The sequence below is a fragment of the Silene latifolia genome, chromosome Y, assembly GCF_048544455.1.
Source record: "Silene latifolia isolate original U9 population chromosome Y, ASM4854445v1, whole genome shotgun sequence".
Lineage (NCBI taxonomy): Eukaryota > Viridiplantae > Streptophyta > Magnoliopsida > Caryophyllales > Caryophyllaceae > Silene > Silene latifolia.
This window is the reverse complement of record NC_133538.1, coordinates 75,109,164-75,122,450: the sequence shown is the minus strand read 5'-3', so window position 1 is coordinate 75,122,450 and position 13,287 is coordinate 75,109,164. Positions and strand designations below refer to the sequence as shown.

At 35.2% G+C, this 13,287-nt stretch overlaps 1 non-coding gene across 1 annotated transcript; it reads left to right on the top strand.

Annotated features, from left to right (window-relative positions):
- Positions 1-808: 808 nt before the first annotated feature.
- LOC141635813 (small nucleolar RNA R71) lies at positions 809-914 on the top strand. Its single transcript, XR_012540472.1, has one exon. It is a non-coding gene; the product is annotated as a small nucleolar RNA R71 (small nucleolar RNA).
- Positions 915-13,287: the final 12,373 nt, after the last annotated feature.

The following is a 13,287-nucleotide window of genomic DNA, read 5'->3' as shown; positions in this document are numbered from 1 at the left end:
CGACCGCTCCTCAAATTAATTAAATTTACCGTCTAATGTGGATTTTTATCAGCTTGTGACGGTAAATGACCCGTTTTCCATGTGGACTGGTTCGCGGCTAACTGGGCAACTTGAGTTTCAAGTGCCTTGATAGATGCATCTCTTTGTTGATACTCAGCTGCCACTGCTTTGTTAAAGAATGCAACATCGTCTTCAACTCACCTAGCTCACTTACTCCACCAAAAGACGATGCACCTTGATTAGGTGTAGGAAAGGAAGGGGCTTCTGAAAGCCTTGTCGAGTCTTATGTGGAGGGACATACGGCTGCTGGTGTTGCGGAGGAGGGGTAAGATTGAGCACATTTTGACTTGTCCACCTCAAATTAGGATGGACTGCCCCTTGGTTGTTATAATAGGAACCCCCTCCTTGCATGTATTGTTGAAATGCAAGGACATGTTCCTTCTCCGTAAGACAGCCAACAGCAGTGTGACCGTCGTTGCTCCCACACCTCTCACATGTGACAGTCTCCCCTCTAGTAAGCAAATGGACTGTCTGAGGCTCCCCAGCAGAATAAAACTCCAATTTATCAAACCTAGAATTCATGGCTTCCAGCTGAGCCACAACTTGCTTATCGACTGCATGAACTGTCCTAATACCATCCCTCAGGTTTCCATACTCAGCACAGTGGTTCGCCATCGCTTCAATAAGGGTCCATCGCTTATCATCGTCAGTGTTCTCTTGGAATCTTCCGTTAGATGATGCATCAAGTATGGCTTTGTGATCATCGTACAGCCCATTGTCGAACTGGTTGCATAGAAACCACGGGTCAAAACCATGGTGAGGAAGAGACCTCACCAACTTCTTGAAACGGGACCATGCTTCATAGAAAGTCTCATCAGGTGCCTGCTTGAAACTTGTGATCTTTGCCCTCAGCTGATTGGTGAAAAGTAAGAGCAAGGGTCTCCTAGTCGTTGACCCCCGCGGCCGTACGGTCCAAATCAGTCAGCCACACCCTGGTTGAGTCAGTCAAAGAAAAAGGAAACAGAACCTCCTTAATCTTGTCTTGAGTTACCCCCTTTGTGTCGGGGATAGTAGAACAGTAGTCCGTAAAGACCTCCATATGCTTCCTCGGGTCTTCACCTGCCACACCTCTAAAGAGATTTCTCTCCGCGAGATTGATATAGGAAGGACGGATGTCAAATGTATTTCCATCCTCAGTCAGGAGATTGAAACCCTTTGGAATTGATGATGCTTTAGGCTCCGATTGACTAGCAATGTTAGGCATCTTTACTGGTTGGCTTACAGAACTGGAAGTATCTTCTTCAAAAGATGGATTCTCTGTAAAATGGAAATGCTGAAGCTCTGGTTCGAAAGTACTCAAGTCTTCCTTTCGTGATTCTCTTTGCAGACGGAGTCTATGCCTGAACAGTCTCTCTGGCTCAGAATCAACTGAAACTAACTCAAACCTGTCTGACCTGGGCATACACAACACTGAAAAAAAACAAATAAGAACTGCCTCAAGGAATAAAAATTCCCTGAGACGGATAAAATAGACGAAACAAAGACATATAGGGAAATTGCCTCCCCGGCAATGGCGCCAAAATTTGACAGGACTGTCGTATACCTATAAAAAATAACTAACTAAACTAACTATATAGATAGGAAAGTCAGGTCGATCTCCTCAGGGAGGCAAGATATCTGTAAGAGTCCGTCTATTTGGTCACAAATGGGGGGTGTTTATAATTTGATTGCTAAACTAAAAAGGTTTAAAGGAAGAGAGATAAAGAAAGAGCAGTAAAGGCAGATAAAGAGAATTAAACTATCAATAGAGAAGGGACATGTCAGGATTTCGGTTCACCACGGTAGTCCAGTGACTCAACTGTAAACAACTTAGATGAATTACTGCGAGACGGATTTGGAAAGGTCCTTCTGGTCGACTTTCTATCCTAAATTACCACTAACTTAACTTCCGTCCTCGTCAGGGTAGTCTACTGTTCATAACAGGTCTATTTAGTCCAATCTTCCGATCCAAGAATAAATTTAACCAGATTAAAAAGGTGACACAGAAGCGTGTACTCAACTAAGTCGGTAAATACAGTTATATTGCTATGGGGACAGAGTCTCACAATTAATTCATCTAACCTATTTACTACATCGTCACATTTCTACCGTAGATCCCTAATCCTATCATGAAACAGATTAGCTACTCATGCTATTAATATTGTCAAAACTAATAACGATGAATGAACTAACAATAAACATAATGAAACGATAATTAAATTGCATAAAAGTAATTAGGGCAGAAAGTAAAAGGAATAAAACAAACAATTAAAATAAATGAAAGAAAGATTAATATTAAGAAAGGAGAAAGAGATTACAATCGCAAGAATCCGGCGTAAAGAACAAACAAATCCAAGCTAAGTAACCCCGGAAGGAAAAGTTACACTGAAAAGAAAAAGCAACGCAGTCTTTATCGTGAAGATGAATGATAGATGAAACTAGATAGAATATAATAGAATATGCTCCTAATGACCTAGCTAATGTACGTTTAAATAGAAAATATGTTATGTCCAAAAACTAAAACAAGTTCACGGGCTAATTAAAGCCCACGCCAGCCAAAACCACTCGATCGAGTAGTCTGAAACCACTCGATCGAGCATTTCTCCAAAATATCTACTCGATCGAGTAGAATTGTTACTCGATCGAGTAACCTCAATTTCCAGCACTTCTTGATCGAGTATAAAACTACTCGATTGACCAACCAATGCCATAGAAACCAATCAATCGAGTAATAAAACTACTCGATCGAGTATCCTTCCTCCAAAACAGCTTAAACATCGTGACCGACTGCTCCGTAGATCGTGCCTTCATGCATCCCAATGCAATATCTCACTTTAGAAAATCCTGTCTCCTCAAAATGCGTGCAAAAAGGACGAAAATGGTACGATTTTACTACTTTCGAGTTAATTTCTACAAAACGGACAAAACGAACCAAAGTAGACAATTCGGGGGCAAAATGCAATATAAACAGTACGAAAGTACATAGAAATACGTGCTAAAATAGGCTTAAAAGACTATACAAAATGCACGTATCACCCTTCTTTGCCTTTCCTTTAATAATACCATTAATCCTTTTAGTTGCAAGGACATTCTTGCTAGAAGTCCCACTCAATATGATATTTCTCCTTGCTTCTGCAAACAAGGATGTCATGGAATTTGTGAGATTTTCCTCACAAGATTCTTTTACCAAAGAGGTGGGCATGAATATGGGAGTGGGAGGTGTGGAGGTGGTAAGGTAGCAAAGATTTCTATCCTCACCAATGCCAAAGCTGTCAGAAATATTAATCTCATTAATTTACATATTCATATATGAATTAATTTATTTAGTCATAAAATAAATTGTTGATCTTATGTATGCAAACTAAATAAAAAGAGATGAGAAAATCGTTTTCTCACCATCAAAAATTCGGCCAAATGGGCACAAATGAAGGTCTCATTACTTCATTTGTTCTTGAGCTAGAAAATACATAAGGATGATCATCCATGACTTCAAATAGAAGCCCTCCAATAAGTAGCACCCAAGACTATCCCAAAATCAATCAAAATAATATGTACTAGATATTTGTAATGTGGTTTACCTTAAAAACGATTACTAATACTCATATACTACTACTAGTATTATTAGTGATTGATTTGTACAAATTTGATTCATAAAAATAATTTTTATGAAGAACAAGAGAGAGAGTGTTGTGTTTTTCATAAAACATGTGAGAATAAAAATTGAGAGAAAAATCTCTCAATTGTTACACCTAAAAACCGGTGGGTGGGGGAGTTTTAGGACCCTTTTTTTCTTTTTCCTTTTTGTCTTCACAAGACTAATTTGTGTAAGCCTTTGTCATAGTCAAGTCACTATCAAATGTCATAGATAAATGAACAAGACAAATGAATAAGACAAAACTACTAAAAATGCCCACCAATTTTCGGTTATCATGTATAATATGGAGTCCATTTTATTTTTGTCAATTGTACAATTGTATGTCATGTGACACGTGACATGTCTTATGTCATGTTTTAATTTAAAATGCATATTTAACAAATTAAATATCATTTACAAATTAAATAAATCACATTTAACAAATTGACTAGTAATTCAAAATTACTTTCACATAAAATGGTCATTTAAATACTAGTTAGTATAATTGACAACATCTTGTAATTATAACTAACTTATCATTGTCATCTCGCGTGTTTCGCAAACACCGATTAAATTTAGTAATATAACTTCTTAAATTACTAAATAAAATCTTATTTAATCACATTATAATAAGATGTCAATTTCTCTCTTATGATAATAATTTGTTCAATTTTAAGGAATTAATTAATCTGTATCAACATACAATTAATTAACCTTTTTCAATTAAGGGAATCGTCCTTTAGGTGTGACCTCAAGGGATCAACTGATCACCACCGTCGCACGACAGTAATGTCAAACTCTAGCAAACCAATCATTACCGATATGTGTGGACCAGTTGACTATATATGTAATGTATCATCCCTTTCGTATTCTTGTTATGAGATTTAAATATGTGATCAATATGATCGACAATTGTGATCGCATTATTGTCGGGGACACTTACTCCAACAATCTCCCACTTGTCCTCGACAAGTGTGTGCCACCAATTCTCTTGTCCTATTACTATCTCCCACTCAATGTAAGGTGTCTTTCGGGTCGTACTTGCAAGTAATCATCTCGAGAGTGGTTTCCTCGATCTGGAGAATAACTGATTTGACCGGAATTATCTACCATAGATACCTTCCGAGCGTGGCCACGCATTTCCAGTTCATTACTCCTCGAGTGGCCCTGAGATGTTGTTTTAACCCTGACAAGGGGGTGGAAAATTCCTATCGCACTTATTCCCTTCGACTAGCCACAGCCATCATAACCTAAAATATGCCCATTTCACCCCATTTACGAAGGTCGTAGTAACATAAATCAAAGCTAATATGAAACTATGCTATCTTAGGCGAATAGTCTATAGTCAAAAGAATCGACTCATTAGAATACTATAGTAGCTTTCGCCACGACCAGGCTATATAAATTTTCCAGAACTCTATAAGCGGTCACTGCCCGACAAAGTGTTCGTAACAGTCTGCCTATGTGATCGACTAGTCATCTCACATGACTGTATGGCACTGAACTTGCCATCAATCGCATTACACTCTAGTCACTTCGAGACGTCACCTCATACAAGTGACTATGGGCGAATACCATGTTAATCCGGGTTCACTTTAACGGGGTTCAATATTGTCATAGAACCCGTTTGTATGTAACAAAGTATAATAAAAGATTTTAAAGTAAAACTCGAACGACAAATGCGATTATCACATATGAATAGTCAATGCCTGATGTAGTTGTCCATCTCAATCCAATTGAAATGACATGACTCATCATGTTAAGCCTATGAATAAGCATTGTAAGTAGGTTTTAGCAACTCCCTGCTCAACCTTGCTACATACTTGTTTTCCTTTCGTAATGTATACATTTGTATTACAAAACTTTCGGAGTACATGTCTAGATCCAATCTAGACATAGGCTTTCTTGCCTTAAAATAGCTCCCACTGTTTTCACAGTGTGCGGGACTCATCCCTCTTGCACATCCCATGATTGCAAGTGTACTCAATTTCGGTTGTAAATATTTCTCATTGTTCTTTATTGCCTAGAACGATTCTAGAAAATCTATTTCTTAAATATCATAGCTCCAATGGTATCTTAACCATCCTAATGTGTTTTGATTATGGTTTTGTCGGAAACCGTGCGCAATCTCAATTGTCAATTGTCAATTGTCATTTGTGTAACACCCTTACAGAAAATTACATTAAAAACACTTTGCATTACATCCTTAATGCTTCTGTAAGCACTTAAGGGTAATCTTTATGGCTTACTGGGTAACTATTACTTAAATTCGGTTTGAAACAATTCATCATACTCAAGGTATATGAAGTGTTATACATCATTTCCTATTTAATTGATTCGGCAGCGGAAGAAAAAGGAATCAATCAAATATGTTCAACTCGATTGAACTAGTCATGAATCTTATCAACATAAGACTCCTTATTTGACATTAATATCATGTAGATTTATCTCTATAAATCCGGATATTAAAGATGTACTATATTTCTCCAAAGTCTTAAATCATTCGCAATGATGAATATGTCATCCATATATAAGACTACTAAAATTTCCTTAACTCCCACTAAACTTCATGTATAAACACAACTTCTCGACTTATCGGGAAAATTTTTATACCATGATCAAATCATTGATTCCAACTCATTGATGTCCTACTGAAGACCATCTCTTAAGTTGCACATTATCTTAGGATTTCGAAAAACTCATAACATGTATCGAATACATTTGTTCTTTGAAGAAGTGCTTTTTTGGATTTACTTGCTATATATCTCATCATAATGAAATACAATCCTTAGAATTAAGCTTCTCAATTAGTGCAAAACCCTTTGCTACCAATCAAGCTTTGAAATCTCTCTTTGATATCCAACAATTCCACTTGGAATTTATTTCGGATTTTCATGGCTCTAAGCCTTGTATTGAGTTGTGACTTAAACACTCTCATGTAAGTCATATGTTTATTACTTTCCAGAAGTAATTAACTTGAATCAAACAACTTCTTTGTAAGTTGTAAGTTCTTTACTTTCTTAAAAGTAACATGAATTCATCATCTTCAACAAGTGATGACATTAACCTCCTAGGTTTTGAAGAAACAACGTCTTACACAAAACGTCTCATGTAGCCAAGAAAGACCAGTTTCTTGCGACATACAATTCTTTTGTGGCTCTTGAATATTTTCTCCCACTCTGTCTTCTAGAAATAAACTTGTTTTAGAGTAAGACAGTTTCACGAGCCACAATCCCATTGTACTTGTGATTATAGTAAGGAAAAATGAGCATTTGTTTCTTTTGAAAACTTACAATCATGGTACCCTACCATTTCATATCTCAAATGATTCGTTTTAGATTCAGTGGAAAAATAAGTTAGACAAAATGATAAAATCCCCAAAAGGATCAAGTAACTCAAAGTAACTTGATTGAAATCTAAAACATATCGAATAGCGTTTGAATTCTTTATGCAACCACACATTATCCCATAATGCGTGCTAAGAGAGATTAATTTGTGAAACTATATCACATTTCCTTTGCTTATATCAAAGTCTTCACTTTGATAATCCCATCACGACTAAATTGTGATTCTTTGAACTCTTTGAACTTCTTCAAAGATTTCTCTATTTACCTTATTAAGTGAACACATTAGCATTAACTTAAATCGTTGGTAAAATAAAATGATCAACCTATTTTGGATCAACGATTTACAACCTCGATCTCCTTTTCAACCAAAAGGCACGAGACATCTGGCTTTAAATACAAGATACGCATATACCATAAGATCTAATGGTTTCAAGAGTACTCGATAACTCTTTGCGTTTATCATTCCAGAATCTAAGGTTCAAATCTTGGGCTACCAATTTGAGTCTTGCATCATCTACATGATATATCATTCTAGTTTGGTTTAGAATATAATTACTTTGATAATGGGCTAGCCATACATCAAATCATGGTGTATAGGGTCACAAAAGTGAAACCTCTTTTGTATCTTAACAAGTTTATATTCTTATTTAGAGTTTATGTACTTAATAATCACAATTAAATACAACTTTAAACCCAAAAATTAGATTGAGTACACAATGACTACGTCTCTCAACATCATTGTTGCTAGTCGTCATATTCTAATCATCCTATGTATCAAATACGATGATGAAAACCACCACCGGTTTCTAATATTGCCGAAGTAGTACTAGCAAAATTTATGTCAATCAAATAAACATTTAAAGAAGAAGGTCTCATTAGATGTCTCACAACTAACTTGCTAATTCTTCAATAATTTGGGGTAGTTTCCTTTCTAGTGTCCAACAATTAAGACAATGGAAACTTTATCGGTCGGGATTGATAGGTTTAGTATCGTTATTCTCAATTACTTTACTTTTAACATTACCTTGTATCAATTCCATTCTAATTTTACTTCTTTGAACTTCGTCCTTTTCTTAACGGTTTAAGAGAATGCTACCACTCATTTCAATGAGTCTTTGCTTAGAGAAGCAAAATTGAATTTCATGAAGACTACTCTTCATTTTATACGTTCAGTCTTAAAACTTTCATTGAACTGGTTGCGGTATTTTGGTCTATTACAATTTCCAACAAATCTAGTCACCAAAATGATTTAACGTTTCAAAGTACTTAACTCAATTAAGCATATGAGAACCAATTTATTGTAAGTAGATATGTTAGTCAAAAATCAAAAACCCTTTTGATCATGAATAACTTTCATCTATACTCTTCACAAGAGATCCTTACAAAGGATAATACGAGGTTTTTAGAAGAAAAATTCAAATTTTGTCTTTAGTTACGATGTTTTAATGGAGATTTGAATCAAAAAACGAAATGATATCGTATATGAATTGTGGTAAAGAAATAAAACAATATGATAACGGAATAGTGGAAAACATAACATTTATCGTTTTATTAATACTTGTAAATAACAAGTAAAGCATTTACATAGTGACCTCTACCCAACTATGATAAATGATTCCAAGATCCAAATTCATATTAACTTGGGCATCGGTAAAGCCGAATACAACCCTCATCAATATAACTCGGTGGATTAACTCTTTAATCGATTCTACTTTTAGAACTCTTGGTGGATAAAATTACATTAATATTTATCGTTAGCCCGAAACACATCCGGCAACCGTCGAGAATACTTTCGTTGAGTTCAACCCAAATTTCGAATAAATGTGTCCATGATCCAAATTTACATCACCTTGGGCTTCGGTAAAGCCGAATACAACCCTTATCTTTATAAATTCGGTGGGTAGACATTTATCACCCACTTCCCCTACGTAACAAGGTTTGTACCCCGGTAGGGCCGAGTGCACTCCCTCATGAAATAGCTTTTCATGGTTTCTACTTTTTGGTAAGGCTAAGTCTCAATTGTTTATTTTAGCGAGAGGTCATGTCAATTTATTATCTATCACGTTTTAAGTGAACTAAAGCGGTGAACTACGATAATTGAAATTGACACGGTCGATAAACTCAATTTTAAATGCATGTTTAGTTATGGCGATTTAGCGATACATGCAACATATAAATAAAATGCAAAGCATAAAAAATAAAATCCTAGTATGGCCTTCCTAAAATAGTAAATCTAATAAACTATTACAAATTCGGAAACCAACTCATTTGGTCCCTTGAACTTCGGTCTTGGCACGCATTTCAAGGCAACACTTTCTTTGATGGATCGCCTTCTCGAATGGCACCGCAAGGAACTCCGAAATAATTAAATTACAAAATGAATTACATAATTTCCTATTATACATTTGTAATTAAAAAAAAATCTATTAATTACAAAACGGTGATACGAGATCACAATAATTACAACCGAATCGATATTCACATACATTTCTGTTAGGTTCTTATACCTATTATTAGACTCCTCTAATAGTGAACTAATTAACTTGTTAAGTATTTGTTCTTTAGATCTAGTGCATGCATAACAAAATGAAAGATTTATAAGAAAAACAATGTTCCTTACATTGTTGGTTGGTTCGAAATTATGGGCACAAGTAAGGTCACCTTCCTTCACTTGTTCTTGATCATATAATGATGGATGATCCTCCTAAGACTCCAAGTATAGAAGCCACTCCAATAAATTACACCCAAGATTAATCCAAAAATTTCTACTAATATTACCTAGATATTTAGTAGAAATATTACCTTAATAATACTAATGATCTTGTATTACTATCTCAAGTAATATATGATGTGTATTAGTATTTATGGAGAGATTTGTTGCAATTGCATGTGAGGAAAGTTAGAGAGATATAAGCAAAAGCTAGCAAAACAAGTAGTAGCTAAATGAGAAACCAAAATGCCCTTTTGTAATGCCAAAACCGGTTGGTATAAGGCAAAAGAGGAATCTTTTGCCTTTTGTTTTTACTTGTTTGTTTATTGTAGGTAGAGTGTGTAAGATGTAGGCATGATCAGAGCTAGCATGCTGTGTCATAATCACACAATAACCAACATCAACACAAGACAAAAGAGCATCTTATGCGCTCTTATGTTGGCCGAAATATTGGTCTTATATGGTCCATTTTTGCCTTTTGTCATTTGTCCCACAAATGCTTATAAGTCATATGTTTAACTATCTTACATATTTAATAGTTAAAGTAATCATTTAATACTTAAATATTACAATTAATAATATAATGTACACTCCACTTTTTGAGTAGTATACTACCATTATATCAACATATAATGGGTCCCATAATTACTAGTTAGTTAAAATTACAACTTCTTGTAACTTTAAATAACTAATTACCTCTACCTCAAAACTTATATAATAGCTCAACAAATTTAGTAATAAAACACTTAATTACTAAATTTAATCTTATTTAATCACATTAAAATAAGACGCAAAATTGCACTCCCATAATTAAGGAATTAATTAATTCGTATCGCATACAATTAATTAAATATCTATTTGGGCCTCTTCCTATAGGTGTGACCTAAAGGGATCAACTGACCACCACCGTCACATGACAGTAATGTCAAACTCTAGTTAGCCAATCATTACCGATTAATGACTACAATCGATTGTATAAAGAATCATCCCTCACGTATTCTTAGTATGAGATTTAATAATGATATTTAAATCATGTGATCGCACTATGGTTGAGGACACATTTCCCAACAATCTCCCACTTGTCCTCGACAAGTGTGCGTCACCAATTCTCTTGTCCTATTATAATCTCCCACTCAATGCAAGGTGTCTTGCAGGTCGTACTTACATTTGATCATATCTTGAGTTGTTTTCTCGATCTGGAGATTAACTGTCTGACCGGAATTATCTATCAAAGATACCTTCCGAGCGTGGCCACGCATTTCCAGTTAACTACTCCTCGAGTGGCCTTGAGATTTCAAACAACCCTGACAAGGGGTGGACAATTGCTATCGCCCTATTCCCTTTGTTCAGCCACAGTCCATCATAACCCAAAATATACCCAGTTTGACCTCATTTACGAAATCGTAGAGTATAAATCAAAGCTAATCAGAAGTTGTGCCAACTTGGGCGAATAGTCTCTAGTCAAAAGAATTGACTCATAAGAATACTATAGTAGCTCTTGCGATGACCAGGCTTTATGAATTACCAGAACTCTATAAGCGGTCACTGCCCGACAGATTTTCCCATACAGTCTGCCTATGTGATCGACTAGTCATCCCATATGACTCTATGGCACTTGAACTTGCCATCAATCGCATCACACTCTAGTCACTTGGAGACGTCACCTCATATAACTAACTAGGGGCGAATACCATGTCAATCCAGTTCACTTTAATGGGGTTCAATTTGTCTATACAACCCATTCGGATACGACAAGGTAGCGGGTGAGTTTAATAAAACTCAAACGATAAATGTGATTATCACATATGAATAGTCAATACACTATTACTACTTCATATTCTATAATCTTTAGTGTATTATTAACACTAGTTAAAATGCAATACAAGCTTGGCAAGTGGATATACCTGATATCCATATAATCCAACTTTGTTTATTGCTATTTCCTTCCATTCAATGTTATCTCTAATGAGATGAATTTCGCTAAGTATATGTCTAGACTTCATACTAGAACTGAGCTCTTTAACTTGAAAGAAGCTCCCACTGTTATCGCATAACTTGTGATAAAGTCATTTGTGGAGGGATTCTTTTTGTAGAATTTTCAATGCGTGAAACTAAAACACTTTTCTTAGTTTCTTACTCCTTAGTCAATAACATTAGCTTAGGATTTCATCAAATCCTTTTAAGCTTGGAAACTAAAGTTTGTGCAACCCTTCAACACCTAACTAAGTTTATCATCCAAACATGTGTACAAGTCATCAATTGTACTTTGAGGCTTTCACAAGCCCATCTTATGAATTAACTTATTATTGACTCATCATGTACCTAGCATATGGTACATCACAGCACGTGCGTCTGTTGACATACATAATCGTTCTAATGGCGGAAACATTAGCAAACGATTTCATGTAATCAACAACTTAATGGGTTCAGTGAACGACTATGATTCCATCATAGTAATTCCACTTTCATCATCATGAATAAGCCATTCAACTTTGTTGATGTTAAACAGATACGAAAGAACTTATCTTCATAAGACTGTCAACTCTATGCCAATATACTCTCACATAGATTCAAAATCTAGAATACTTTACATCCCTTTCCAAGTCTTCCAATTACTCTTGCCAGAAGAGAGCATTGGTACATAATACTCAATAATTAATATGTCTTCAATGTATAAGACATGGAAAAATAATTTTAGCTCCCACTTAACTTCATGTATATCATGATTCTTCAATCATGTGAATGAAACAATTCACTATAATCACATGAACGAAAAGTAAAATCCTATAATGCTTGCTTAAGATCATTCTAATGATCACTGAAGAAAGCTACGCATAATATGTTAGGATTCTTAGATCTTCATCTAAGATTTTGTGTTTCAAACACTTCCTTCTCTAAATTCCCATTTTAGAAAAAGCGAATTTTATTTGTCATTCATCATTAAAATGAAATGCGGCAATTCCTAACACAATTTATCTTGATCAACATCTTCATGTAAATCTTATGCATTTGTGTACTCTAAAGCTTTATTTACCTTTAAAGAGACCCTCACTTTAAAGTAAATCTACTCATGAGCAACAATTTTCGGATTGTAATACTTCGGCTCGTATGTAACAAGGTCATGATACTATCACTTTCACAAAGTAATATTTTTGAACAATAAGACATGTGCGATAAACTCCCACTGAACTATGCTCTCATACTATCTTCATAGATAATAGTTCAATACCAACTCCCACTCTATAATTCTATTACTTTCACAAAGTAACATTTCAACTATAAGAGATGTTTGTGACGATACATTCTACTCCCACTCTATCTCTCAGAAATACATCTAACTTCTTGAGAGATAGCTTTGTGAGGCACAAACATATATATTTAACGGAGTATTAGGATTTATCCAAGACAATGTATTAGCCTTCAAAAGGCCATCCTAACATGGCAGCTTGATTATATGACAGTCTGATCCATGTAATCTGGTTTAATAAACGCTCTATTCTAGGTATCTCATGGTTGACCATCCATTTAGAATAATGTGTCCATATGGTATCATAAAT